Raw genomic sequence first — 27,706 nt, forward strand, 5'->3', positions numbered from 1 at the left:
CATATGTTAGTTATGTAACAAGTCACTACTAGCAGAAAAAGAAAAAGCAGATAAATATTTCAGGATAGGTTATATGAATAATCCTTCTAACAATAACCATCTCTATAAAACGGGTTTAAAAACGAATTTTGTTCGAAATAAACTTCCACGCAGTGAAAAAATAATGACATAGGATTTATTTCTAATAAATAACCTCGGTAAAATGATATGAATATTTATTTTTTCTCCTCCTCGATTTAAGAAAATAGCCAATTCAGTATATCACATTTGTGCCACGCATTAGATTATGCCTGTTAAATCGAATCGAGATGGAGGGAGAAGGATTTTGCGAATATAATATGGGCGAGCATTCCGTAAGCCGACTCAGTTAGTGAAAGTCCTATTTAATTGAATGGAAATGAAATGCAATGAAACTGCGTGTAAAAATGTAAATTGAATTTCACGCGTCAAACAAAATAGTGACTGGCTTGTTCATTCCAATGAAGATATTATCGTTCAATAATTTCTCTAAAAGATTAGGATGTTAGTTGCAGAGAAGACAGAAACAGATTACACTTAGCTCATATACAAATATCGTCAGAAACAGCTAAAATACCTGAAGTTGTAACAAAAAAATGATGTTAAATTGTAATTTTAAAAGCATCCTCAAATCATAGCATTTTTGAATGAAAGTGTGTGATTGCGTGTGCGAAATAAATTCGAGCGTCTAATTCGAGTCGTACATATCGCTTGATTGACCCGTCTTGAACGCATTAGCTGTTTAATTTCTTGTATATCACATTTCTGAATTTAAGAATAAAAATATTAAACTGATTAAAAGTCATAACATTTTTCTTAGGATCTCTAAATCAAAATATTGAATAACTCAGATTTAGAATAATAAAGTAAGATTGAGGATTCTTAACAAAAAATATGAATGGAGTATTTAGTAAACAAAACTAGTAATTTATGAACGTTATCGTATGTAATTGAATTATAGCGAACTAATTCCAAAAAAATCGTTGCACAAGATAGTTTAGCAGCATGAGTTTAACATTCCTCGTTAATTTAACTGTGCACATGCTGAAACAGGCACCAAATCGTACTTCATGTACCGCTTTGAAGGTAGATTGAAACCGTTTTGAAACAGGCTTTTTCTTTCTTTCTAAATCGTAAAAAGATGATACTTCATCGGGAATTTCCAAGTTTCAACATCAAACCATCAGCAGGATATTGGAATTTCTACTACAAATTTGATACGCACAAAGTTCACATATACGGTGGATCTTCTATGGTATAAATTATCAAACTCGTAATCTTCACAACAGAGCCAAAACTGCTATAGTATAACACAATCATCACAGATAAATCGAACTTCATCAGTACATTTAACAGAATATACATTCATTGTGTTTGTTCTTAATAAGTATGAGTATGACAATATTAGATTGCTCTATTAGTTTTGAGCAATAAACACAGGAGTGTCCATAAGAGATTTGAAAAAATATACAAAAGCTCCCAACAATTTAAATCGATAATGTAATTCTTAAATTACTTGTAATTCCTTACAGCGAAGCCTAATATTTAATTAAAACTATATTCGCAATATTTCAATTGATTAAATAAACAAATAGAGGAGAAGCCCAATAATCAATAACTTGGTTGAGAATCGTTATTCAGCTATTTTAATCACTGTAAGCTAACATCAATTAAATGCACTACAGATTTAGTACTGTGATTTCTCCTGAATCTTCGCACTCCCATTTCCTTCCAATAACAAAAATTATAAATTTAATATCTCTTATTTCACATATCAGTTTCGATACAAATTGGAATACTTGGAACATTTCATTTCAGTTCATTAATCTTTTAATTAATAAATGTAATTTCATCAATTAGCAGGGAAAAAATCAAAATCAATATTATTGATTTAATGCATAGAAAATTATTGGACAAATTTACACATATTAACTAAAGAACAAATACTCATAAAATATTACGATTTTTGAGCGCATTTTTGATATTAATTTCACGAACTGTATTCCCCCATCAAAGAAATTGAAACTCCAAAGAAATTTCGAACTAGTTTTCGATCATAAATCCTATGAATATCTCGCTGAATAATAAATGATTAAAACTCTGATCCTAATACTTTCCCTTAATCATTGAAATGCGAATAAGTTTTCACATTTTTTTTGTTTAATAATTCAAACTCGTAGTGTATTTCATTAATTCAAGTTGAGCCAGTTGCGGAACAGTGGTCTAAACTCACTTGATTTATAATAGCTTATTTATCTACAATTTTTGTTTATTATTACATACGTCAAATACGTTACAATTATCTTACATACGTCAAAAAATATTTTTAAAAGAAATACGATACGATATATCAAACAATTTAAACTGGACATTATTTCCAATTCATTGCTACACTCTTGTGCAAAAACAAAATATAATTTATTTTTCACATAGAAATTCAATTTCGACTCATCTTCCATACTCTTAGCTATCCTAAAAATGGAATTTTAAGCTGAATTATAGGATCCAGAGTAGCCATACGATAACTCAATAAATGTAGTGAGCGAGAGGGATTCAATTGGAAGTACTTACAAAAAGAGGTTATTAAATTTAGAACAATTTTTGGTAATGATTGGCTATCCATTCGTATGCAAGAAACTTCCGAACTTCAAAATAATTAGAAGTTTGTTGGAAGAAATTTAGCAATCTAACTTTACGGCATCATTAAAGTACTAAAAAAACATTTAAAAGTAGGTGAAAGCAATAGTACGCAAACGATAGTTTGAACTGAATTTTAATGGCACAAAAGTCAAACATGGTTATGATGCGTCAGTAGTATGCAAACGAAAATAAATTAATAGCCTTTCAAAATTTTGACTTCAGCCAGCCAAGTTCATGAGCTTCATATATCAATTCACTTGTTTGTTTTATAATGCTTAATTTATTTACAATGCACAGCTTTCATCTGTTTTTTTTTCCGAGCTTGAATCTAATGACCATATTTTTGGACTCATTACAATGCTCAATCTTCGAAAATTAAAATTACAGAAACGGTTTCCAATCCATTTTTTCCCTCGGGCAGAAACAAGCTTAAGATCAAGTTAATTATTTTGTATAAAAATTACCACCCTTAAACCAATTTCACATAAATCTTTATATTCTAGATTTCAACAACCCCAAAATAAAATTTTTATTCCAATATCCATTAGCTTACGTCACTCAATAACTTAAAAAATAGCAGGTAGCGAGATGGATGAAATTTGGTATTATTGGTTCAAAGATTTTTGAAATTAATAATTTATAATTTTGTATTTGAGTTAATGATCGACTACTTGTCAATTTTTAAGGCAAGAAACGGACTCATTCCAAAACGGCTGGAAGTCAGGCAACGAGAATTTAACTTTTTGCCTTCAAAGCAGAACTGGAGTTTCAGGAATGATTCACTTGTAAGCCAAAGTAAATCATTGCATGCAAATGAAAACTAGTCTCTAATATTTCACACAGATGGGAGAAACTTTGCTCAGTAATTGCATTAAAGGCAGGATCAAATATTAAAACTAATCATATCGATGGAAAATAAAATGTTTCCCTAAATAACTAAAAATATTCAATACTGCATGAAACTCGGAACGTTTCTGTTTCAAGCAAAGAGCGATATTAGCAGCAACTTTAAATATTTATGCACATAATCAACATGCGCGTATTCTTCACCTAACACACTATCGAATTCATTTCACACACAATTCAACAATATTTGTATACACAATTAATACTTATTTAGATTAAGAGCGTTAATACCAATACCTGCGCCTGCACTTGTTAATGATTGATTTAGTAGAAAGTACGTTCGTTCATTGCGAATTAGATAAGAATTTAGATGCATGCAGGGCCCATTATTCTGATATCTACATACATAATTTCAACAAAAAAAATCCAGTCCAGTCTCGTTATCCAACAATTGCATGATAAAGACCAAATAAGCTGCCCCCCCCCCTTTACACACAATTAAAATTTACGTCTTTGTATTAAAAAAATAAAACTGTGTTGTATGCTTTCTGTAATGTGGACCACTGGAAGTGATTTCCCTAAAATTTTCTCGCATGCAGGTTTTCTCATTCCATATAAAACTGTCAACTTTTGGCTAGACTTTAATCTGACAATTTTACTGAATATATCTTGTAATCTGCTACTAATAACAATTAGCATTTGGTAGGAAAAAGGTAGTCAAAAATGAAATTTATATTTTACATTCTTTTCCGATTTGATTAAAGCCAAAATTTAACATGGAACTGTAATTGTAATCAGAGAATGGCCTACCCATTTCCATTTACTTGAAATATCGAGTTTATTAATTATTAAGGAAACATACATAAAAAATTACGGATTGACCGATAGTCAAAAAAATTGGATAACATTACCCGATATCTTTTTATCTAGTTATTTTAATTGGAACTGAACAAATAGACTACTGCTTAAGATATTCCATTCAAATATTTGACGCAAATTTGGTATGGAGTTCATGCATCAAATTATAGAGAACTAACTACTCAAATGTATGTCTGCTTTCGTGTTTACGGGTAGACAGACCGATGCCAAAGATGACTATTGTCTCTTTGTAGCCAATAAAATAGCATTGGGAACATTGCTTCGAATATGATATACTGTCAATCAATTTTTAATGAATATGATCAAATTTTAAAAGTAGGTGTGTTCCCCCATTTTAAGTTTTATGCTAGAATCCGCGCAATTTATGAACTTCTCTCGCCCAAAATAATATGGGAAATTTGAATTTGTTACTCCCTATCATTTTATTATTAGACTATCGTAAGCGACGATTTCAACATCACCCGATTACATAAAAACACAATGCTCCAAGGACGAAGCAAAGGAAAAATTTATTTTTCACCGTAGTATGGCTCACCTCAAACGTAATGAAAAGCTGTTTATTGCTTTAGCATCTACATTGTTGAAGTTCAGAATGCATATCTATTGCCAAATTAAATTTAGATGCTTCACATTGACACTGGACTTGCTACGATTCAATTTTAACCATTCATTAAACACTTTTAAATATTACTTATGATCTCTAAACACAATAACATATTATTACTCTTAGTAAAATATGTTATTTTGTCTTTAAAATACGTTATAAAATATGTCTAGTAAAATATGTTATTTACTCTTAGTAAAATATGAACTTTTGTCTCATGAATACCTTATCTCATTATCATTACTTAAAGTAATCACAAATTCAAACTGTCAAACCTACCACAAGAATTCTTGATGGAATTTTTAAAGGTCCACAAAATACCATTGCAATCCAACTCTAAACCAAATTATTTTACAATTAAAATAGCAATTTCTTCTTACGTTCCAACAATTCCACTTTTACAATATTTTATCCTCTAATATTTTATTACATTTACTTTTTGGTATCAAATTCGGCAAACACCAAATGTAGAATTGCAAGAGAGTACCAGAAACCCCCGTACGCCTTTCAATATCGGCTATACATATCAAACATTCAGCGCATTCTTATTTAACCTAATCACTAAATTCTTCCATTATACCGAAATTTCTGGTGATTAAATTAAATATTTATTCTCATAAAAGAATGCTTTCTCAACATCCAGTATTTTTAAATTCATTTCATCATTAATTTTAGAACTTATTTAATAATAGAGACTGAAATGTTTTCAACTTCTGCCATAAAAAACCTTACGTTTATGCTACATTCTCCTTTATACAATTATTTAGTACATTTAAATTTATCAATTGTAAATCTTAAAAACTCTTCTCACAACTCTTCTTTATTTCATGGGACATTTCTTTCTCCATAAAGAGAATTAAAGAACATCAGCTTTTCATAGCAAAATGTCTAATAATATTCAAATAAAATTTTTCTCTTTAGTTTTTATTTTAACCTAAAGAAATTACGATAATTTCGTTACTAACTTTTAACTAATTTATTACGAATTAAATTTTATTGACTAACAATGGATTAAATTTTAAAAAAATTGAAAATGTTTATGAAAATTAATCTAATTAGCTAACTTCTTAAATATTTCATGCTCTTTAATGCCAAATGCAGGAAGATTCACCTTCCTTCTCAAAACTCTGACATTTATTCTTTCATTATCATTTTAGGTTCTGTACTACAAAATTATTATGCATACAATACATCCAAAGTCGACAAAGAAGTGACATTCGACTTGAAACTAAATAATCCCAAAACATTCACTATTTAATGGCGGAAAAATATTTAAATCGAATATTATGAAACATGATTAATAATTTTAAATATCAATTTATCTAACATTTCGAGTATTCTAAAGTAGTTGATCTGTGCGACTTAAAGAGGAAAAAACACCGACGCACTTTTGATGCTTGACCACAAAGCACTAGCATACCAGCTCATAAAATAGGCAAGCGTCTGGATGCAAGTGATGAGGGGTCTCTAGAAAACCGTCCTGGCTTCCCCGAAATCTCCCTTTTCTTTTGTGGGAGAGCTGTATTATTATTATTCAAAAAAGCACTGAATACGATATTTTTAGTCGAAGAGAAAAAAAAAAGTCACAAGTTACATAACTAAAATATAAAGGCGCAAGAGTTGAAAGATACAATGCTCTACTATTACTTCTTTGGATTTTGTAATAATTGTCTTTTTAGTCATAAATCGAGTAATGAATCGTTCAAAATGTCCATAAAGCAGTGGAAAGAAAGTAAAATCCATTAGCAGAGTAAGAAAAAGTTACTATTTAGCAGAAAACCTAAATGATTCCAGAGAACTGATTGTTTTGCTCTCACATTTCGGAATTGGAAGATGATCATCGATTTGATAATGCAATAATGAAAGGATTTCTAAATGCTTTTCAAAACATCAGTTAATTTGCATACAATAATATGAAACATGTGAATTTAAAATATATCATTCGCATCTTTGAAATAGTTGCACAAACAGTTGAAGGCAGGAAATGCCCGGTTATTGGAGATATAATTTTCAACCTTTATCAGATGACATTATTTTTCTTTTCGGTTTTCACTTTTTTTTCTTTACAATGTTATTCTTTTCGACAACTTCTTTATCCAAACTTTGTTTGCAAGGATAAAAGAACTCATTTTTAGGATGCAGATTAAAATGAGCTTGAATTGATGTTAGAGAATATCTTTGTATGTTTTGAAAAAACAGACAACCAGAATGGTTACCATAACAAAATTTCTCTGGCGAAGTAATAATATATTTCTTTCAGATTAAGATTTTTTGTTTTCTTCTTCTTCTCATTACATATTATATCCACGGTATCGGTCCACCACTCTTTGAAGCTGCAGCAAAAATTTAATAAGGGTATAGTTTGCCTAAACTTTTACGAATGACAGATTAATATATTTCTGGTAAAAGCAAAACCTCTGGCATTTGGTGTTTCCAGAGAATCGTCAGATGACAATTACCACAGACTCCTCTCCAGGATGCTGGATTGGAATGATTTGATAGTAAAGGATGGATAGCTATCTCAAGATGCTTCTCTTCTTTCTGAAGGCTTGAGTTTCTAGCTGAAAAGCAGATATTACCCTCCATTCGACCATCAGTACGATGCAAAAAGATTTCTAAAGGAGGAAACAAAGAAAAAATATTATCAAAGAAATGTATTAAGCATGCAACGCAAAGATAAAACTTTTAAAACAAATTTAAAATAGCATACAAGGGATATGGAACATCTTGGGATCAAACAACAGCACAACAGAAAAACTTGAATTGGAAGTTTAATACCTCAAATGAGTATGAAATTTTGATAACTACTTTCAACACGCTGACAACAAACTTTCTCCTTTAGAGAAAATTTCGATGCGAGTAGAAAACTTCGGTGTTTATTTTATATCTCCTTCGTTTAATTTGTTGTTCAAGTGAATCTCCTTGTTCATACTTATTATCTAATTAGATATTCACGGCCGTTAATAGGAGACGACAAAGAAGTATGCTTCTTATTAAATATGGCCAAAATCACGGCAGCAAACTTATTAATTTTGTTTGTGCCACTTAATGAGGATTTAAAACATAATGCTTATACGCCGGTGATAGGTTTTCTTTAAATATTTACAAAATATTTAAAGAAAACCTATAAATTTTTAAAATTTATAAATTTTTTACTTTAAATATTTACAAAACAAGTTTTTTATGTTCAATACCTAAAAACTGCAGTATTAATATTTGTTGGATAACAAGTAAGATGAATTTAAAACAATAATACAGAAGTTCACTATATGTGTAAACCTTGAAATAAAAGGTTTTTTAAGAAAAAAATATCAAAAACATTTAATACCCGACAATAACAAACACAGATCTGTCAAAAAATTATATTAACACTTCTTAAAACTTATAAACTATAACTATTACATTAAATCGAAATACGTCATTTAATTTATAATGTACCCTCTAAAAACACACGTAAATCGTATTTTCTTAAAGAAGCAATTACAAATATTTCAGTAAAAACTATCATTTTAAGCGATTTTGAATACAAAAGTTTTAGAATATGCAATTCCTTCTGTTTCAATTCAAAACAATTTATATGTAATCCATGCAAGAAGAATGATCTTATGAATTGTCTGTTTGCAGAATAATCTCTATTCTTAGACACATAAATACATCTTTTGACATTTCATTCCTTTCAGTGTTAAAATTGGATCTTTTATGTTGATCGAAACATGGAAGGAAATCATAACTTCATATTATATGAATCCAAAATTGCATTTTTTATAATTAAAAAAATTACAAATTAAAGATTCCAAATGTCCTCTCATCAATACACTAATATGTACTAAACTATCTAATAGTAAATATTTAAAACCAGATATAGAAAGTCTGAAAATCAATCATTTGAATACGACTCTGAAGGCTATTTATACAAAAAATAAAAATATTTCAGTTTATCATTTAATAAAATCTGTCATCTAAAATAGTTTTTACTACAACATAAAGCCTCGAGTTTGATAAATTCCAAAATTTATAATTTTGTGTTTACTGACAATAGTATTTTTACTACATAGATTAAGGAAGTTGAATAATTTTGAATTTTGACGTTTCCATTTTCTTCTGGAAGTCGGTATTACATTACATTTAAAACCAAAATTATATATATACATAGCTAATAACTCCATTTTAAGGTATCCATTAAAATAGTGTGCTCCATTTTAATTAAAGATTAATATACTAGTTTTTAATCAGCAGGAGTTTCTCTCTCTCTCTCAGATTGTCAGCAACAAATTACTTTTTAATTAATGATAATTTTACAATTTCAAAGAGTCAAACTTTATTGAATGAATTTTCGAAAACATCTTTATTTTATAACACCATAACGTCAATCGGTGTCGAATGGATAGTATAGCAGCAGATACTTGGTTCTCTTTTGCACATTTTAGCAAGGAATTTGAAAATTTTTCGTCATTTTTAATCATTTCTCATGGTGATTACATAGAAAACGTTTTTGGGGTTCCAGTTTAATTAGGAGAGAATTTACAACTAAATATACCTAAAACGTCCGCTGGGTGTTGTATCAACATCAAGGCAATTTATCATTATAAATAGTTGTTGATACCATTAGTAAAACAAAATTCCAATGCTCTATCGCAAATTTGTTTTACTTTGAATATAGTGTTATTTGGTTCACTACGTAATGGAATCAATTATTCTAAAATTGTTGTATCTAAGTGTTTTGTTACACAACATTTACTTATCTGCAAATTTCAAAAATGCACAGTTTTGGTGTGTGTTAAGTAATTATTCATTTTAAATCAAACATTATTGAAATAATTTTTTTTTTCGATATATATCTAAACAGAGACATTCTATAGGAGTGCGCTAATATTGCAACTGCTGATGATTCATTACATGGTTTTGAAAAAAAAATAATAAGTACTTAAGCTAATTTAATCTTAAAAATTCATGTTTTCAAGGGGTGACTGCGTGAATTTCAATACGAAGTTGATGATTTTAACCATAAAAATAGATATTTATTGCATTCTGGAATGTGTATTGTACAAAAAGCAAGTATTGTAATCATTAAGAAATTCGAACTAGAGATTACTCCATTTCAAATCCAATTTTTTAGTTGGTTTGTTTTAACTGCCATTGCCTGAAGGTAACTCAAAAAAGCTTTGATTCAGATGGATCAAACTTTTGTGTGATCTTTAAACCAAATTTTCGATTTCTATGAAATTTTTTAGCAAAAGCCAATCCCACGACATTTCCCTTTGTTTGAAAACAAATGCATTCGATAACTACAAAATGTAAATAAATGGATGAGTAAAATTTAGTTCTAGCGTCTAAAGCGTGATTTCATGGCACTTTTGGAACAAAATTTCTTGATATACTGACCGTCTCCGTTTCTGTATTTTCACATGCATATGAACGATAACTCAAAAATACAATTTAGGCAAAGAAATTTAGTATGCGATTTTACCATTTAAAATGCAGAAATGCATCAACATTCAAATACAATTCGTAGAGGAGTAGACCATTTATTGATATGTGTATTCTCATGCATGTAAATGCAATAACAAAACTTCAAAGATGTATACAAATGAACTTTGGTATGCAGTATTGTAAATAGAATTGCTAAATTTTGATTTCAAGCGGGAAAGTATAAAGCGTAAGCGTAGAAAATGCATATTATTTATATCACTATACTAAAAAGTACAAAGCTTTCATGCGTGGGATTCCTAAAATAAAAATCTGAGTATTGCCCAAGATGTTCTGTATTTATGGAGGGAGAGGGAATATCTTTATTAGGAAGGTTGCAAGGAAGTTTTGAGAAGACCGTTTTAGATTTCTTTAAGAAAATAATTTTAAATTTACTGGATTATAATTAGTTCTTTGGTAATTAGTTGTGTAAGGACACTTTTTAGACGGAGTGCACCTCTCATTTTAATCTATGATATCACACTACTGATAATAACTTCTTAGAGAATTTAAGAGAAAGATTTATAGACAAATATAAAAGTTTTTCTACAATTAATATATATTTCGATATTGATGACCTAGACAAAATTTGTTTTTGCTTTTTCTACAAATATGTAAAGCTCTATAATTTTATGCAACTGATGCAATTATATAATAAAATACCTTTAATTAAGTTTTTAATCTAAGTTTCAACAATAAGACGGATCATTCAGAAAAAGAAGTCAAGTGGTAGAGTCCAAAGCAAATGCGTTTGGGAAATCTAACATCAAAATAGAAAAAGCATCTGAATCTCGAAACCTGCCAAAAGCCTGATTCAAAATTAAGAAATGCTGTTAACTTCCGCAGATTTTTGAAAAAAATATGAATCGTGAAATTACTGTATTTGTTATAGTGGAGAAACTACTTCATATTTTACTATAAGTTTCGTGTTACTGAGGAATAATTTATACCAAGAAAATTTTTGAAAGGTTATGTAAACTTAAAAAAATTTGAAAAAAAAATCAAAAGTTGACTCACTAAGCATTGATATACATCAAAGCGTCCCAAATGTACAGCAGTGAACAAAAATATGGTACACCTCCGTAACTTGTTATTTATTATGTCATCTTCATAAAACTGATGTCGATGGAATTGACTTAAAGAGATTCGTTTGTTCCAATCAACAAACCGATTTCGGAATTAAATAACAATTCCGAATTTTTTCCATTATGGCTTTTTTTCCTGAATAGATTTATTGCGATGACATTAACATAGAAGTTTGGCATGACATAACATTAACGATTGAAGTTTATGAATTTCAAATGTAGTTTCAAGAGTTACAGTGTTTTGAAAAATGAGCCTTTCAATGTTAAATGGGTTATGAACTCACGCAGATATTAGATTGTTATAAATTTTTTTAAAACAATCTCTTACTACATTTTTTTTTCATTAAAACGCGCAGGAAACGCATGAATTATACAAATTAAATATTTTTATGAATTTTTAATTATTAATGCGGAAAAAGTGAACTTAACATAAGAAAAAGGTTTGCATGAGATCGAAATTTACCCAATAAAATTAACAAATGTTCCCATATTTCAAATATTGTTGTTGTTATTTATGGCACCTAGACAAGCCCGAAGTCAGCAATTTAAGCCGAGTATGTGCAGTAGCTTCTGAGGCTAAAGGCCCCTGAGCACCTGAGAGCAGAACTCTGACTTCTAGCTCATATGAAGATGAACTCACATACTCGCTTTCACGGCTCTTTCATACACTTCACAGAGAAAACACAGGGAAAGGTATAAAATTTGCGCCAGAAACTCGTAAAAAATTCAAAAAAACCTAAATAATAAAGGAACGCAATGCTCGAAAAAAAATGCGGTTTCGGAATATGTTGAAGTTTTTGTATTTTCCCCCATTAAAAATGATTCAAAATATGACTGACAAATGGACTCAAATGTCAAATCCAGATGGTATCTACAAAAGAAGATAACTAATTAACACAAGGTTAGAAATGGATCCGTAATTTGATGCCAGCAGAATGATTTCGTTTTTGAACTTTAGTGATTCAACTTTTGCATAATACCGGTGAATAATAACTAAATCATTGTGAAATTTCCGCTCGGTGAAAGGAATCAAGACGAACAAAAGCCGTATTCTTTTTTAATGGGATACTATGTTAGCCACATCCCTGTTGAATACTCATGAGATATTTGACAGCCGAGACATCAATAGGAAGTAGAAGTGCACGTTAAGTTGATAGATTAATGAGGATTCCGGAAATGTAGATCCGACGCAATTAGCGCAGAATTTTGAAACTGCACACGTACAAAACAGAGGCACTTCACCACATAATTCCAGTCGATTCTGATGAAAGATAAGCCTGTGCAGGATGAGCTCTTTCACAAATGGAATCTGACCCACAATAGTTGCAGTACATCATGTGGATAGATGAAGCCCATTTTTTATTGTACTGGCTACAAGTCCAAATCACCAAATTCTTTACGTGTGACTGTTCGATCACCACGTCCCTCATTCTGGACTTTTTTCTTTTGAAGAACCTTGTTCCATCTCCGGTTGGAAAACCTGTTCTGCCTTTACAGAATCTTGTGCTTTTGTGACACCACGGTACGTCTGCATTACAGCAAAGATGTGCGTTACCTGCCGTCATCTTCATGCGCAGTATGATTTTCCGTCTCGCGTTGTTCGTTCCGTCAGAATGTTCATTGTCGACACATTCCCTGAGAACCTAAAAAATGATAAGTCGAGGATGTAAGATTACCCCTTAACTGGGGAGGTGAAATTGTAGAACTTAACTGGGGATACCGTTTCACTACGAGACCGCATTTCATTCACACTCAAATTAAATTTTCTAATGAATGTATTAGAATGAAAAACTGCCAATACATTTCGCAGATATTTTTTTCTCGAGATAGATATATTTTAGAAATTTTTCAGAATATATTATCCTTGAAAAAAGTAAATGCGTTGGAATATATTTTCTCCTCAAATTACACATAACAATAAATAATCATCTTGAAAAAAAAATACATGTTATTTACTTTTTAAATCAATTATTTTTACAGTATATGAAGGTATATAGAAGACAATATAAAATTCAGCAATTATTTGATAAATAAAAAAAATGCAAAAGGGTAAAATTTGCCTTTTTTTTTATCGTGCTTTCATAGCACGGTTTTCTAAAGCATTTTAAAAATACATATTAAGAACTAGTATAAAAATCAACCTATAAATTCTGTACTTATATTTCTTGGTATATTAATATATTTTATAAAGTTTTCGAAATACATTATCACTGGAAAAATTAATAATGTTTGAACATACATATCAGAATCAGTTGAATGCGAAGTTTTATCGAAAACCTCTTCTGTACAAATATCCTCATCACTAAAATCACTTTTTGCTTCATTTAAAAGTGTCTGGAGCAATGCTTTATAATATGATCAGTAAATTGGATGATATTTTTGGCCTCCAGTTTTAGTGCCATCTGCTAAGCCTTGTTTATCACTGGGAAACTATAACAGTGAGCTACGGTCTTGGAGACCGCACTCAAAGAAATAACTGACTTATTTTAAAAAGCATCCGCTGAAATCGGTTGAAAAAGTGCACGTGTATTGAATGTCACAAAACAGGAAGCTACAGGGTCAATCCATTCAATTGAGCTAAAAATAGAATAGGGGTCACCGAAAATCCATCGCTAGCGGTCCCACAGACTGCACGTCCCCAGTTAAGGGTTAAGTGACCCCCAAGATCTCCAGACGGACTTTTTGGTTATGGAAATAACTAAAGTCTGGTGTCTACTGGTTCTCTCCAGCCACTTCGGTGGAATAATAAGGTACTGTTCAACGGGTCTTCGGTGAGATCGATGCCGACATGCTAAATTGAACTGCTAGTTACCCGCATTACTTGCTCAATACCTTGTGGTGGCGGTCTTATTAAATATCTTTTTGCTTTAAAATAAAAGATTCTAAGTTAGTGTGGTTTCTTTCCCTGATATGCATAAACAATCTCAGTTTAACGTGTGAACACCAACTATCGTCCATTTTTTTCTTTAATTATTTTTAGTGGGAAAAAAAAATGCAAAGCTCACTGAAAGTATTTACGGAAACTGCAACTCCTTTCAAGCATTATTTTTATTCAATTATTTTTTTTTTAAAGTTTGAAAGAATTTGTGAAGCATCCTGTGTTTATGAAATTTCTAAAATCCACACAGGGAATAGATGCTCCTTTTTTGAGGGATCATATACTAAAGTAATTTGAATTTATAAATTTCATGTTCCACGAAGAAAATATTGTCGCCGTTATATAAATCTAAAATTTATTTTCTAATCATACGATTTTAATCATCATAAATATCTTTTATTTTAAAAAAAGGACTTTTTTTATTCCGCTCACAGGATAGAAATTTTGATTTGAGGGCAGATTAAATGTAGAAATATCAAATCGATTGTTATTCTTTACCAGCAGTATCATGTAGGATAATATCAACATATTAAAATAATCACCCTCTAATTATAAAGTAGTTTCCTCTTTTACAGCTGTATTAACGTAAAAAACAATTTTAAACCAGGAGCTCAAAGACTCATAGCATGATAGCATATAAAACTGGAGTCGCTTGTCATTTTTCATTCAGAATACATCAGCCGTTACATAACAAAAAGAATATCCCTCACTTTGTTATTTTTACTCTTTATAGTACTAATTTTTTTTCAATTAATTCAACGCAACTCATTGTGCAATTCACAGACAGAATGCTAGTCTACAAATATTAGAAGGTTAAAAATAAATTTAAAAGTACCATAGAGCCCCACGAAGACTTTTCAAACAATTCAAGATTCTAAAGCCCACATATTTTCCTACGGGACAAAATTCTCTGTTTACAGAGAACAATCCAGTTCAGCCTCATTTATTTGCTGAAGGAATCCAAAATTCGAAAATATTTAACTGATTAGGTTCTAAGACTACAAAATTAATTTCATATTGCATTTATGGAAAATCCCGTTTCATTACAGAAATAATCAGGTTATAAGGGTCTATTTTCTGATACAGCTAGGTAATTAAAAATTTGGCACAAATATAAATATCTGATGACAAAGCCTGTGCAAAATTTAATGCATTTTACTTTTTTAAAATTTATCTTCGTATGGATTTGTGGATAGACATTCTTTTAGAAGTATTTCATCCAAAATTTGATTCAAATTGATCATTTTGAAGAAAAGTATTTCATATAAAATTAATCTTTCTAACTCATTGAGTTTAAGATTAATGTATTCCCGGACAGAATGGTGCAATTTTAAAAACTTTTTTCTCAACTCAAAGCGGCCTGAAACGTGATGATCCGCGGAAATCTAGTATTCACGTTATTCGAAACCTACAGTTCTTTGCTCAATATAATTCGCATACGGACAAGTGAAATATGTTAAAAAAATTAAGTGAAATGTTATAGAAATATTTAAGCAATATTTCAGTGTTGAAAGCAATTGATAAAATATAATTGAATTTTATGTAAAAAAACCCATGAGTATCATTATTATTATTATAAATTAACCTTATGTACTTTAATCTCCAATCATTTCTCTCTGAAAATAAAAGTCTCTCCTTTTAATGAACTCCGATAATTTCATTGGCTTAAAATGATTTTATGGTATTCGCATCCCACAAATCAGCATCTTATTTAAATTTGCGATACAAGATATTTTAATCGTCATGATTGTTATTAAATCCTTAAATTGGCAGGACTGATAAAGATGAATGACGTATAGATCTGAAAATTAATTGGAGTGCCTCAATCTATAAAAAGGAAATATTTCTGAATCGAAAACGCATGCTGATATTAAGAATATAATTGATTCGTGCTGATTATATTTCTCAAATTTCTGTAAATGCAAACGATTTTTTTTCTTTGCTAATTAACGTGTTTAGATAACTTAACGCACGGCGGGTTGACTTTTGTTAGGCGGATTTTTCAAATATATATAAAGGGAACTACTACATTTTTCGAAAAAAAATTTGTTGTGCATATATATATAGTCTGGTGGGTCGATTTATTGAAATATTTCGGTCCATGCAATGGAAAAATTTTGATATTCTAGTTATTAACTTAGTCAATTAATTTCTCAACGGGAAGAAACTTATCAACGCAGATCATTTAAATCAGCACCGCTTTCGTAAACAGGCGATAATAAATGACAAAGTTAAAGAGGTGTCATTTTTTTTGACGATTTTAAGTTTCTGCTGTACGTGAAAATCATCAATATCGCTGGAGTTACGATATCATTTAGTTACCTGAAGAGTGAAGCAATCACTATGGTTCGATTCAATCCTTATGCTTTATTCTAACCGAAGATTTAAAGATGAGACGTGTGTTAGTTAAACTAAGCTTTGATTTTTGTTCAAAAGAGGGTAAAAAAGAATTATATTTTTTTTCTTCAATGAAAATGGTGAAAACTCTTTGAAAATGCTGTTGACAGAGGGTGAATCTTGGTTTATGGTTATAATTCAATAAGAATTGAACATTCAAAGAAATCAAGCATATTTGCTACTCAACTTTCTCTACCATTACATGCACAATAATAACACAATAAACATACGTTTTTAAAAATTCACAAAGAGTGGTAGGAGCTACAGCATAGTAATTTTTTTCCTCATCCGTTGGAGGGCACAATATCAATATATACCGGGATTCTCAAAATCTCGAATTCGAAATTTTTGACAATTACAATATTTTCTCTTTACTTGTATATGAGAAAGCAAAAAGCACTGTTTAATTTGTCCGACTGACAGTGTTGTACTGTCTGCTCTATTTTTTTTTTTTTTGTTGTTGTTACAACTTTAAATCTAATACTTTAAGGTTAAAAAAAATAAGCGGGACGTACTTGTATATACAAATGTAAATTAAAAAGATTTTTATGATTAATGCTTTGATATAACTCATAGCTTCAAAACAGTCTTATTTTATTACATAATCTTTTGTATCATTTCATTCTTAAAAGATGGAAATATTATGTTTAGAAGAAATTTCGCAAACCTCGGATTGCTAGAAAAATAAGAAATCTGTCTTCCGCAATATTTTGGGACACTTAAATTATTTCTGAGCCTAAAATATTTTCAAAGTCTGCATGAATACGGAACAAATACCATCAGATTGTTCTTGTTTAAACGACGGCAAGGAAAAAAAGAGAGGAATACTAAAGAGTTATTGAGAGAAGGAATAGTTCTTGAAAATGGTCATTACTTACCTTTTACTTTTACTCTTTGCTAATCCTGTACCAAGTGTCGAAGAATTTTAAGATTGGACCTGTAAAAAAAATAGAAAAATTGTTTGCTTTCACTTTCTATTCAAAATATTCCATTTTGGTTTCAATACATTTATTGCAGTAAATAATTATTCAATGTCTGTTCCAGATCACTTTCTAAATGGTCCTCGAAAACAGAAAGGGGAAAATTTGTATGCTTAAAATAACATCAAAATATCACTTTTTAATTTCCTTTTAAGTTTACTCTTTGTACTAAATCAGGTAAATACAATATGTAATACAAAAACATTGGGGTATTTTTTTGCCAAAAGTCTACGAGCAACTTGCATGTCTGAGCATATTACCATGAAACAAAGATTGTTTTCATCAACACAATTTTGGTAAATGAGACCCATTCTAAACTTCATTCGACTATTTAAATTATATTTGCCAGTCATTGTTCGACAAATTAGAACAATTCTTTGCAGATACCCTCCATTTTACAAATAAAAAAAAATCTGTATTGATTTGATTTTAAATTAAACTTATTTTAGGTTAGTGATAATTTTTTAATTCCGTTTCTATCTTTGTTTTATTTTTATTTGATTTAGCATATTGAGAAATGCTTATATAAATTTAAAAAGTTTTTCTGAATTAGTATTTTTATGAAAATATTCGCAACGGCAATTTTTAAAACTCATTCGCGCGATTGATATTTTCAATTCAAAATAATGCTGCAGGCCAAAAGAGGATTTTATAAGTTATAATATTCTATATAGAAGCACATGCTTATGCGTAAATATATACTTCAAAGCATCTACATGAAAATATTCCCAATACCGGTAAAAACAATCGTTTATTTTTATCTCAAATATGTGAAAGTATGACTCGACGATTCCAAATTAAGTAGAATTTTCATCCATTCCCTGCCTGTAAAGGGGAAAAAAAAAAGGTAATCTACCCCTTTCAGATGCGTTCAGGATTGTGCTCTTAATGACCAGAGCACCAAATGGGAATTACTATGCTTTTAAGATCTTTGAAACCCTAAACAACATCCCCATCAGGAAACATATATCCATATATGTTATCTGTAATCAACAAATACTTAATGCTGTTTTTCGGCAAGTTCTGGGAAGATTTTTCACCCATTCGTTCAACATTGTAAATATTCGATTAAGAAATTTTGGAGTTCCTTTCAAACAACAAGGGAATTAAAACTCTATTTTCCTTCTATTTGAACCCATAAAGAGGTTTTTCGATGATCAAAATGAAGTTTTATGATGGTGACCCTCAAACAAGCTTTGTAAGAGCGGCTCTGCTTACAGACGATGGACTTTTATGAGATCTGGATTTTCAAGCTATAAAGTGAAATGCCTCAACAAAAATGGTAGTTATGCTGAAAAGGTAGTAAAATGGAAATAATTTCATACTATTCATTTAACGTTCTCGTAAATGAAATAGAAAAAGTATTGTAATCAAAATATTCAAACTCGAGATTTGGAAGAATTTCCTGGTTTTAGACCTCGAAAACACATTTTTGACATTATGTGTGTCTGTAACAATGATGACTCGAAAAACGCTTTGGGCCAGAGGAATGGCATTTGGTATACAGTCTTTGCAGCAAATGTGTCGATTTCAGTCAAATTTTCAGCAAATTCCTTTCAGAAGAAGTCTGTCAATCCATATGTTCGAATATAAATTAACAAAATAGTTACAAAACGAAGAGAGATTGATGGATTTAACATCAATAGAGTAGGTATCTATCAAATTTTGAGCCTACTCCAACTAAAGATTGCTCGTCTGTTTGTCAATGGTTTTTGAAACATGTTTGCAATAACTCAAACATATAAATTTGGTTCGTTTTTTTCTGAATACAAGTGCTGTTCTCTGTCCAGTCGGTTGGGATAATATTGTCTAAACCACAAATTCAATTTTCGGATGTTATTATCCCTATGCCGGGGATAAATCGCCAAAAAACTCACCAAGGATCTCAAATTCAGTAAAAATGCTAAATTCACGTGAAAAGTTGGAATTTCGTGTCTATTGTACGCCAATGCCATACAAGATACTCTCTGTCTTACCTAAGATCCACAATTTTTATTGCATGCGTGGGGATAATTTTATTAGAGTATGCAAGAAAGGTTTGAAGCGAACCACTCTCAAACTTTTATTATAGTTTTCAAAATGATGTGCATTCTTATTGATACATCCCCATACTCATACAGATATCATATGACCCCTTCCCTCAAAAATGAAGCGATACCATCATTTGGTATTTTTTAACTTTCGTAAACGCATTTTCAACATTTGTTTAATTCTATTCTGTAAAATCTTCATCGGCAAAAGAAGTCCTTGGCAAGTTAGATTTCTTACAAATGGTATTCAGAAATCCAACCAGTATAACTACCAACAGAGATTTGCCTTAACTGCTAAAGAATTCGGAACTTATTGCACTTCACACACACACACACACACACACACACACACACACACACACACACACACACACACACACACACACACACACACACACACACACACACACACACACACACACACACACACACACACACACACACACACACACACACACACACACACACACACACACACACACACACACACACACACACACACACACACACACACACACACACACACACACACACAAAAAAAAAATGCATATCTATAAATTGTCATTGGATTCTTCACAAGAAATGAACAGATTGAACGAAATGCAGCGGATTTTAATAACTGTTCTGTCGACGTCATCTCATGAAGATCAAACTAAAGTGTTCAAATTGGTGCCAACATAGAGTCTCGGAAAAAATAAAGAACCCACCTATGTTTATTCTACTCTCATTCATAGTACAATTATTAAAAAATTAACCATTCGAAAGGAATTAATGTAAAGATTTTTGAATTAAAAATTTCACAAGGTTCCTTCGATACTGAAATAAGAACACATTTCAAAACTTCCAATGGTAACAACCATTTTATTCAATACATTTCAAGACGACATCAAAAACTCCTGGAAACTAAATTTCATTTGTTTAAGTCTATTCTTTTCGAAATTATGAACTAAAATTATGACCCCACCATTTTGACATTTTAATACTATGTTAATGCGATGCTTAACAAAACCATTGCTGATGAAGTCGTAATTAAATGTTTATAATACTGATTTGTCATGGTGAAATAGGACAAAAAAATATTTTCTGTTTTTTAAGTTTAGTTACGAAAGAATCTTTAAATTTGCTAATAATTCAAGCTAGTCGAAGATGCCCGGACCAAAGTATTACCAAATAATTATTCATTAGAGCCAATATCTAATCAATGTAGCGCCCTCCATCCTTTCCCTCCATGGATGAAAACAAGAGCTAACATTTACTGGAGGAATACTCCATATATGAAGAGCATGTGCTGCTCAGGACTGTAATCTTAATTACCAATGTGCCACATGGGTAACATAATGTTCTTAAAAATCCGAATATTCAACTTATCTGTAATCTTCGAATAATCAACAAAGACAGAATTTTAATCCCTCCCTTTGCTTTCCCTACTATTTACTAAATAATAGGTTAATATAATAAATTGGTGTTTATGAACGATCATCGGTAATTATAAGTAATCACTAGATTAATGTCATTTACTGTAAATACATGATCAAAACTATCTGGTTACTTTTGAATTTACATACTGTTTCGAATTTCACCATAAATGATGGACGTACTCTCTTAAAATTATTAATATATAAAAAATATACAACTATTCCCACATTTTACCTGGAAGATTCCGCCATGTGGCATTTAGAGAAACAACCAGTAAATGAAAATTATTTTGTTCCCGCCGTTTAACAGAAAGCAGTTAATGATGCGGATCATTCAGTAATGGTAGATGCTGTGAGGCACGATTATACGCATTTCTGTGCAAACAGCGTAAACATTGAGGAATATAATTTGTTTTGTTTTTTTCAAATCCCAAATTTTTCACAAGCTTTTAGGATTATAAAACGCAGAATTTTCATCCAAATCAAACGAAACTTACAAAATGTGTATCAAAACGTATTATAATCTAAAGTGAATTACATAAAATGTCCTGAACATATTGGACCTTTTAAAAAATAAATTAACATTAAATATAAGCAAGAATGTGATGTTAGAATTTTTGTTCTTTCTTTCATCAATTTTTCGAATATCAAGCGGTGTGAATCATCACAACTGTCGAATGTGGGGCAGTGAAACGTCTCAAGCAGCCGCCAAGCATTAATGCGATTTTCCAAAGTTTAATATTTGGGACGTCCTATCTAAAAAAGAAGTTATTAGTACTACCATATTGCACGTCAAAATTTGTGAGCGATTGCCTCAACCAACGTTTCCCGAAGATGGATTGGTTCACCCATCCATCCATTTTAAGATCCATTTCTGTGACCTCCTCGATTACTATATTTTATCCTATTTAGGTTTATCATCTGGGATTACGTCAAAGATTTCGCCAATAAGACTGCTTGATCGACGTAGAGAAGATCAAGCATGGAATTGCAACTGATATTTATTTCATAAATATTTGGATATTTTCAACTACATGGAAGGAAATAAAAAATAATTTCAGTGGTTCATAATAAACCTAAGTATCTCATATTGAAATCTATTCACTTTTATAAGCCTTACCAGAAGGGATTAATTAAATTTCATTTTTACTATTTTTAGAATTTTCAAAATTTAATTTCGTGAAATGCTTAATTGTGCTCAAATCTCCTCAATGAATATTCAAAAATATAAGTATTTTAGAAAAAAAATTAACTACGCATGAGTGAATTATAGCATATTTACCTTTTATAATTCCAATATAGGACACCGTATAGAAAATTCCATATGAATGCCATTAAAATTCTCGTAATGCAGTAAAAAAAAAAAATCGTTCTCTAAAGAGCAGCTAAAAGATGGGCTTTAAAACACACTGTTATTCTTTGAATTTGGAACAGTAATTACCGAATTCTAATTAAGATTAAAAATATATTACACAAGCTTCTTCATACTTAATTTGTAAATACATAATAAAAAGTGCAGTAATTTAAGTTCTCAAATAACAAAAAAATTAATTATATAATCCATTAGTACTTGCAGAAATAGCAGATTTCCGATTAAGTGACTTCAATTATAATGCGATTGAAAACAAAAATTGCATGTTATTCTTGCAAAAGATAACTAAGAACCAATGTCTTTGATGTTTTTCCTTATGATCTAGCTCGAATACGACATTCTGCTTAACAACACAAGTATTTTATGGAAATGAGATCAAAATCCTGTGCAATGCAGTCAAATTCCTAAAAAACAGGAGAAAAATAACTAAAATTTCAAATTGGATTTAGACTCTAACGGCCTATAGCCATGTCAGGGTTTCCAATTTTCTTTTAGACGAACGGCATTCAATCCCTGCAGAATCATCCCCAAAATTAATGGACAACCTTCCTCATACAGTAAAGAATATTGTCGGTACCCTTTCATGATTAGCGCACAAGTTAAGCCTTCAAGTAGCCCGTATGCTTTAAATAATATAGTAAATTAAGTTACAAAATGTTAGAAGTTCACTTTTTGCACAAATTTAAATGAATATATTAAGTCAAATTTAAATGTTATCTTAAGTCTGTTTCTTGCAAATATGAAGACATATTTAATTTATATCTAACCTCTTATGGAATTTGAAGATTTATCCGAAGATTCAAGTTTAAATATTTTAAAAGTCCATCTTTTAACTTAAGAGAGATGATGAAATTTAGATCACTGCAGCAGCGATATCTTTTCAGAATGGCAAATGTATTCAGTTGCAGTTTTTATGCAGTTGCTCATATTCGATTTTTGGGAGGGCAAATATACTGTGTTTAACGCATGTACAATTAAAACGTATTTACAAAAAATAATTAGTCATTGAACATGTACAGCATTCATTTTACATGTGAATATAATAATTCAATTTTTTTTAAACATTCTGCAAATTTTTATGAAATTTCATTGAAAATTCTGCATTTTATTAAAAAAAACACTTGAAAAAAATGCGAGATTAAAAAATTACTTTTATATCTTTCCGAACAAATAGGCTGTTTTTACGAAATTCCAAGTGTCTATTCATCACTAGCCGGCTTTTTTACTTTCTCGAATACGTATAGAGAAAGTATAATAAGTGCCAAAAAAAAAAAAAAAAATTCGAATTGGAGATTTTGACAAATCTCTATATTTTAGACCTTCCCGACTTCCATATATCTGTGACAAATGTAACTTAAAATCGATTTGACCTAAACGAATGAAATTTGGTATATGGTGATTATACAGAATTTCCAGTTTTCTATCAAATTTTTAATCTGCTCAGAGGAAGTCCGGCTGTTTTAATATAAGTACCAACGATTATTACAAAACAAAGTGAGCAAGATAAACAAAATTTGGTATAGAGATTTAACATCTATAGTGTTGACACTTATAAAGGTTTGTGCGAAATCCAACAACAAGTTGACTGTCGGTCTGTACTTTCAGAAACAAATTCCATCATTCATAAACGCAGTGACTTAAATATATTAAATCTTGTAATTGATTTTGCGATTACAAGTGCAGCTTCGCGTCCAACTTTTGTTCTAATCGGTAGAGAAATACTTATCGGGATTTATCGCAAAATAATTCACTAAGGACAACACGAGATTCAGTAAAAATACTAAATTCATGCCAAAAGTTAATATTTCGTAACTATTGCACGCCAATGCCAATTTATTAAAGAGTATACGAGAAAGTTTTGGGGAGACCAAAAGCAAGTTCACCGAAAGTAGTGATTATATAGAATTTCGGTCTAGTCGTTTAGCTGCGTTATTCCTTTAATTTGTGAGACATTAAAGCCCTACCATTTTAACTATTTGACGTATCTTCTATTTGTAGCCAGCATGAATCTTTCTAATACAGACTAATCCCATGATATCAACGTGTTATTAGAAACGTAAAAGAGTGATGAAGTGTAACTACTCTTATTCATCTCGGAAGCCACATGGATAATAAACCGTATCCTTTTTCGAAGACGAGGTTCCTCTTTAGGGTTTGAAGATGAAAAAAAAATAATAATACGTTATTAAATACTTGATGGAGCAATGAAAATGTAATTAAAAGGCAGAAAGGCAATAAATTGAAAATATGTTTAAAATGTTTAGAAAAAATTCCCAAAATTCAGGAAAAAACTGAGCTATTATTAAATCGATGTTATAACTTTAAAATGGCATGCAATTCGTTTTTGTACAATAACATTTCCAAAAATTTATAGTCAAAAAAATTCCAAAATTCAGCTTCGTTTCTACTAAATTAAAATATCAAACAAATATCAAACGCGCTACACATTTCCATCTTCCTGTATTATATATCAAGTTTAATATATACACATGTTCACCTTTATTGTTAGTACTAGGAATAGGAAGCAATATAACTTTTGAAATGTACCAATTCATTATCTGCTTTCTGTGTTCAAAAGATTCAGTTTCATGGAATTCTAGCCGGTCCCCTAACACCGTTCTTGTTCGAATCTTTACAATAAACGTAAAGTCGATAAATTTCTTATAGAAATGATGTGCAAAAGTAGTTAGTTTAGCTTGACAGAAATTTAAAAAAAAAAATGTTTTAATAAATCGGAAAACGACTGGATACTCTAATCACAAAGTATACAAGAATTGTTTTACTTTCTCGTATATGAAGTATAGAAAAATATATTTTAATCGACAATAAACTCGAATTCGAGACTGAGAAATTTCCACGTCTCGGTAAGTTCAATGAACACATTTTTGGAAAATATCTTTCACAGATGGACAGATAGACAGACAACTCAAAAATACTTTGTATTAGACCGATGAAATTTGGTATATGTTTCACACTAATTCGCAGATTTCCATCACATTTTGAGTTAAATTCGTTTCAGAGAAAGTCTTTTTGAATATAAATTAGCAAGATAATTACGAAGCGAAGAAGGCAAGATAAATAAAATTCGATACACAGAACATCTATAGTATAGATATTTTTCAAAGTTAGATCCAAATCCAACAAGAGATTGACCATCTATCATTTATTACTTTCAAAAACATGTAAACTCAATTTCAAAACATGTAGTAATTGTATTTTCTATTCTACTGCAAACTGCAGTAGACAACCTTTATGTGAAATCCAACGAAGGCTTCATTATCGGTCAGTATGTATTTTCAGAAACATGTAAATGCAATGATTTATATATTTCAAATCTGGTGTGTTATTTTCTGACTGCAGTTGTGTTGTGTGTCAAATTTTCATATCAATCGATTGGGGGAAATGCGTAAAAGAAATTCACTTTTATTAAAGAGAACGAAAGAAAGTTTTTCGGAGACCACTCCAGTTTCACGACATTCAAGTTTAGCTTTTAAAAATTATATTACTTTAAAGAGAAAAATATAAAAAAGCAGGGGTTTTGTTAGAACTACTTCTTCGTTTCTACACATTAAAAATGTTTAAGCAGTTCATAAAATGGCTACTACATTATAATTAAGTGTCAACTTATAAATGAAATATACTAGATACATGTCATTTAGGATGCAACCTCCATAACAAAAATAATGATTTATGTCAAACTTTGGACCTCATCGGAATACGGAAGAAGGTTTTATCCCATAATATATACTTAATTCTCGTCACTAATGGATGAAACTAAACACGACTTAGGTTATATTGAGAGAAGGTTACAAGAACATTCCCACCGGTTGTTTTAAGTAAACTATTTCTTAGAACAACCGAGCTTTATCCATATTCATATATTATAATTTTCATCATTTTGCTGTGAATTTACACTAAAATACTTAACCGAGTTCTAATCTATTAATAAAAAAAACATATAAAAAGAAACGTCAGCTATTTCTTACGCAAGTTTCAACTTTTTACTTTTTCAACAAATCCATCGGCATAAGTTTTCAAATGAATACACAGATTGCCTTCTCTTAGAATGGCTCAAAATTTATTAGTTTTATCGTTGGATATTGACAGAAAGTTGCAGTTGGGAAAAATGCTTTAAATGATGGAAAAAATTATATTTTGTTATTTTTATCATACTGGCTTTTCTGATAAAGTTACAGACTCCTAACTGTTTATAAGATACCATCAGTCGCATTTAAATAAACGTTGATGCACTAAAACATACGCTAAAGAAAATTTCACTGTTTCCTGATTAAAATTGATTGAGTTTCAGGCGTTTACCTTCAGTAGGGATTTCCTCCAAATTTATTTTAAGGAACATTTTGAAATAGCATAAAATGCATAATTCAAATTTGGAAACGATATCTTACCCTTTTTCTCGAGTCAGCTAATTTGATAGCAAACCTTTTCTCAAACAGCGGTCTTTAACATCATTATTTCAACAGTAGTAGTCAGTCATAGAAGAATGAATGTATTCTTTAAAATTTTATAGTATCAAGAGACTTTTTCAATTCCTACTATTCTCCATCTCTCTATATTATATTATAACACACAATATCTTGTTCAAATTTTCAATCGTTAATAAAAATACTTTTTATTCATCCACTCAAGTTCAAATACATTCTTTAAACCTGTATTGAAAGACACTTGATGTTTATACAGTTTTTTTTTCAAATATAATTAAATTTATCCAGTATTTTCTATTATGTCGCCAAATGATCGCCAAGCTCTATATTGCCAATTAATATTGTAATTCTATCATATGTATGTAGATATTTATATTAATTGTAATTATTTAATAAAAAGTATTTACAATAAAACAAATTTATTGACCTAAGAAGGAATTGACTTGAGTTTACATATATATTACTTGTTAATTAAATATGAATGACAGGACGGGTAAAAATATAAAAAGTTTAATTTCGTAACTTTAAAAAATATATATTTACAAACTCTGTCTTTACCAGTTTAGAAATCAGTTACTGGAGCATAATAAGAGGTAATCTGTATAACGCCATTAATTTTTATAGCACTTTCCGAAATCTTTTTAACATGGAGAT

The sequence above is a fragment of the Argiope bruennichi genome, chromosome 7, assembly GCF_947563725.1.
Source record: "Argiope bruennichi chromosome 7, qqArgBrue1.1, whole genome shotgun sequence".
Lineage (NCBI taxonomy): Eukaryota > Metazoa > Arthropoda > Arachnida > Araneae > Araneidae > Argiope > Argiope bruennichi.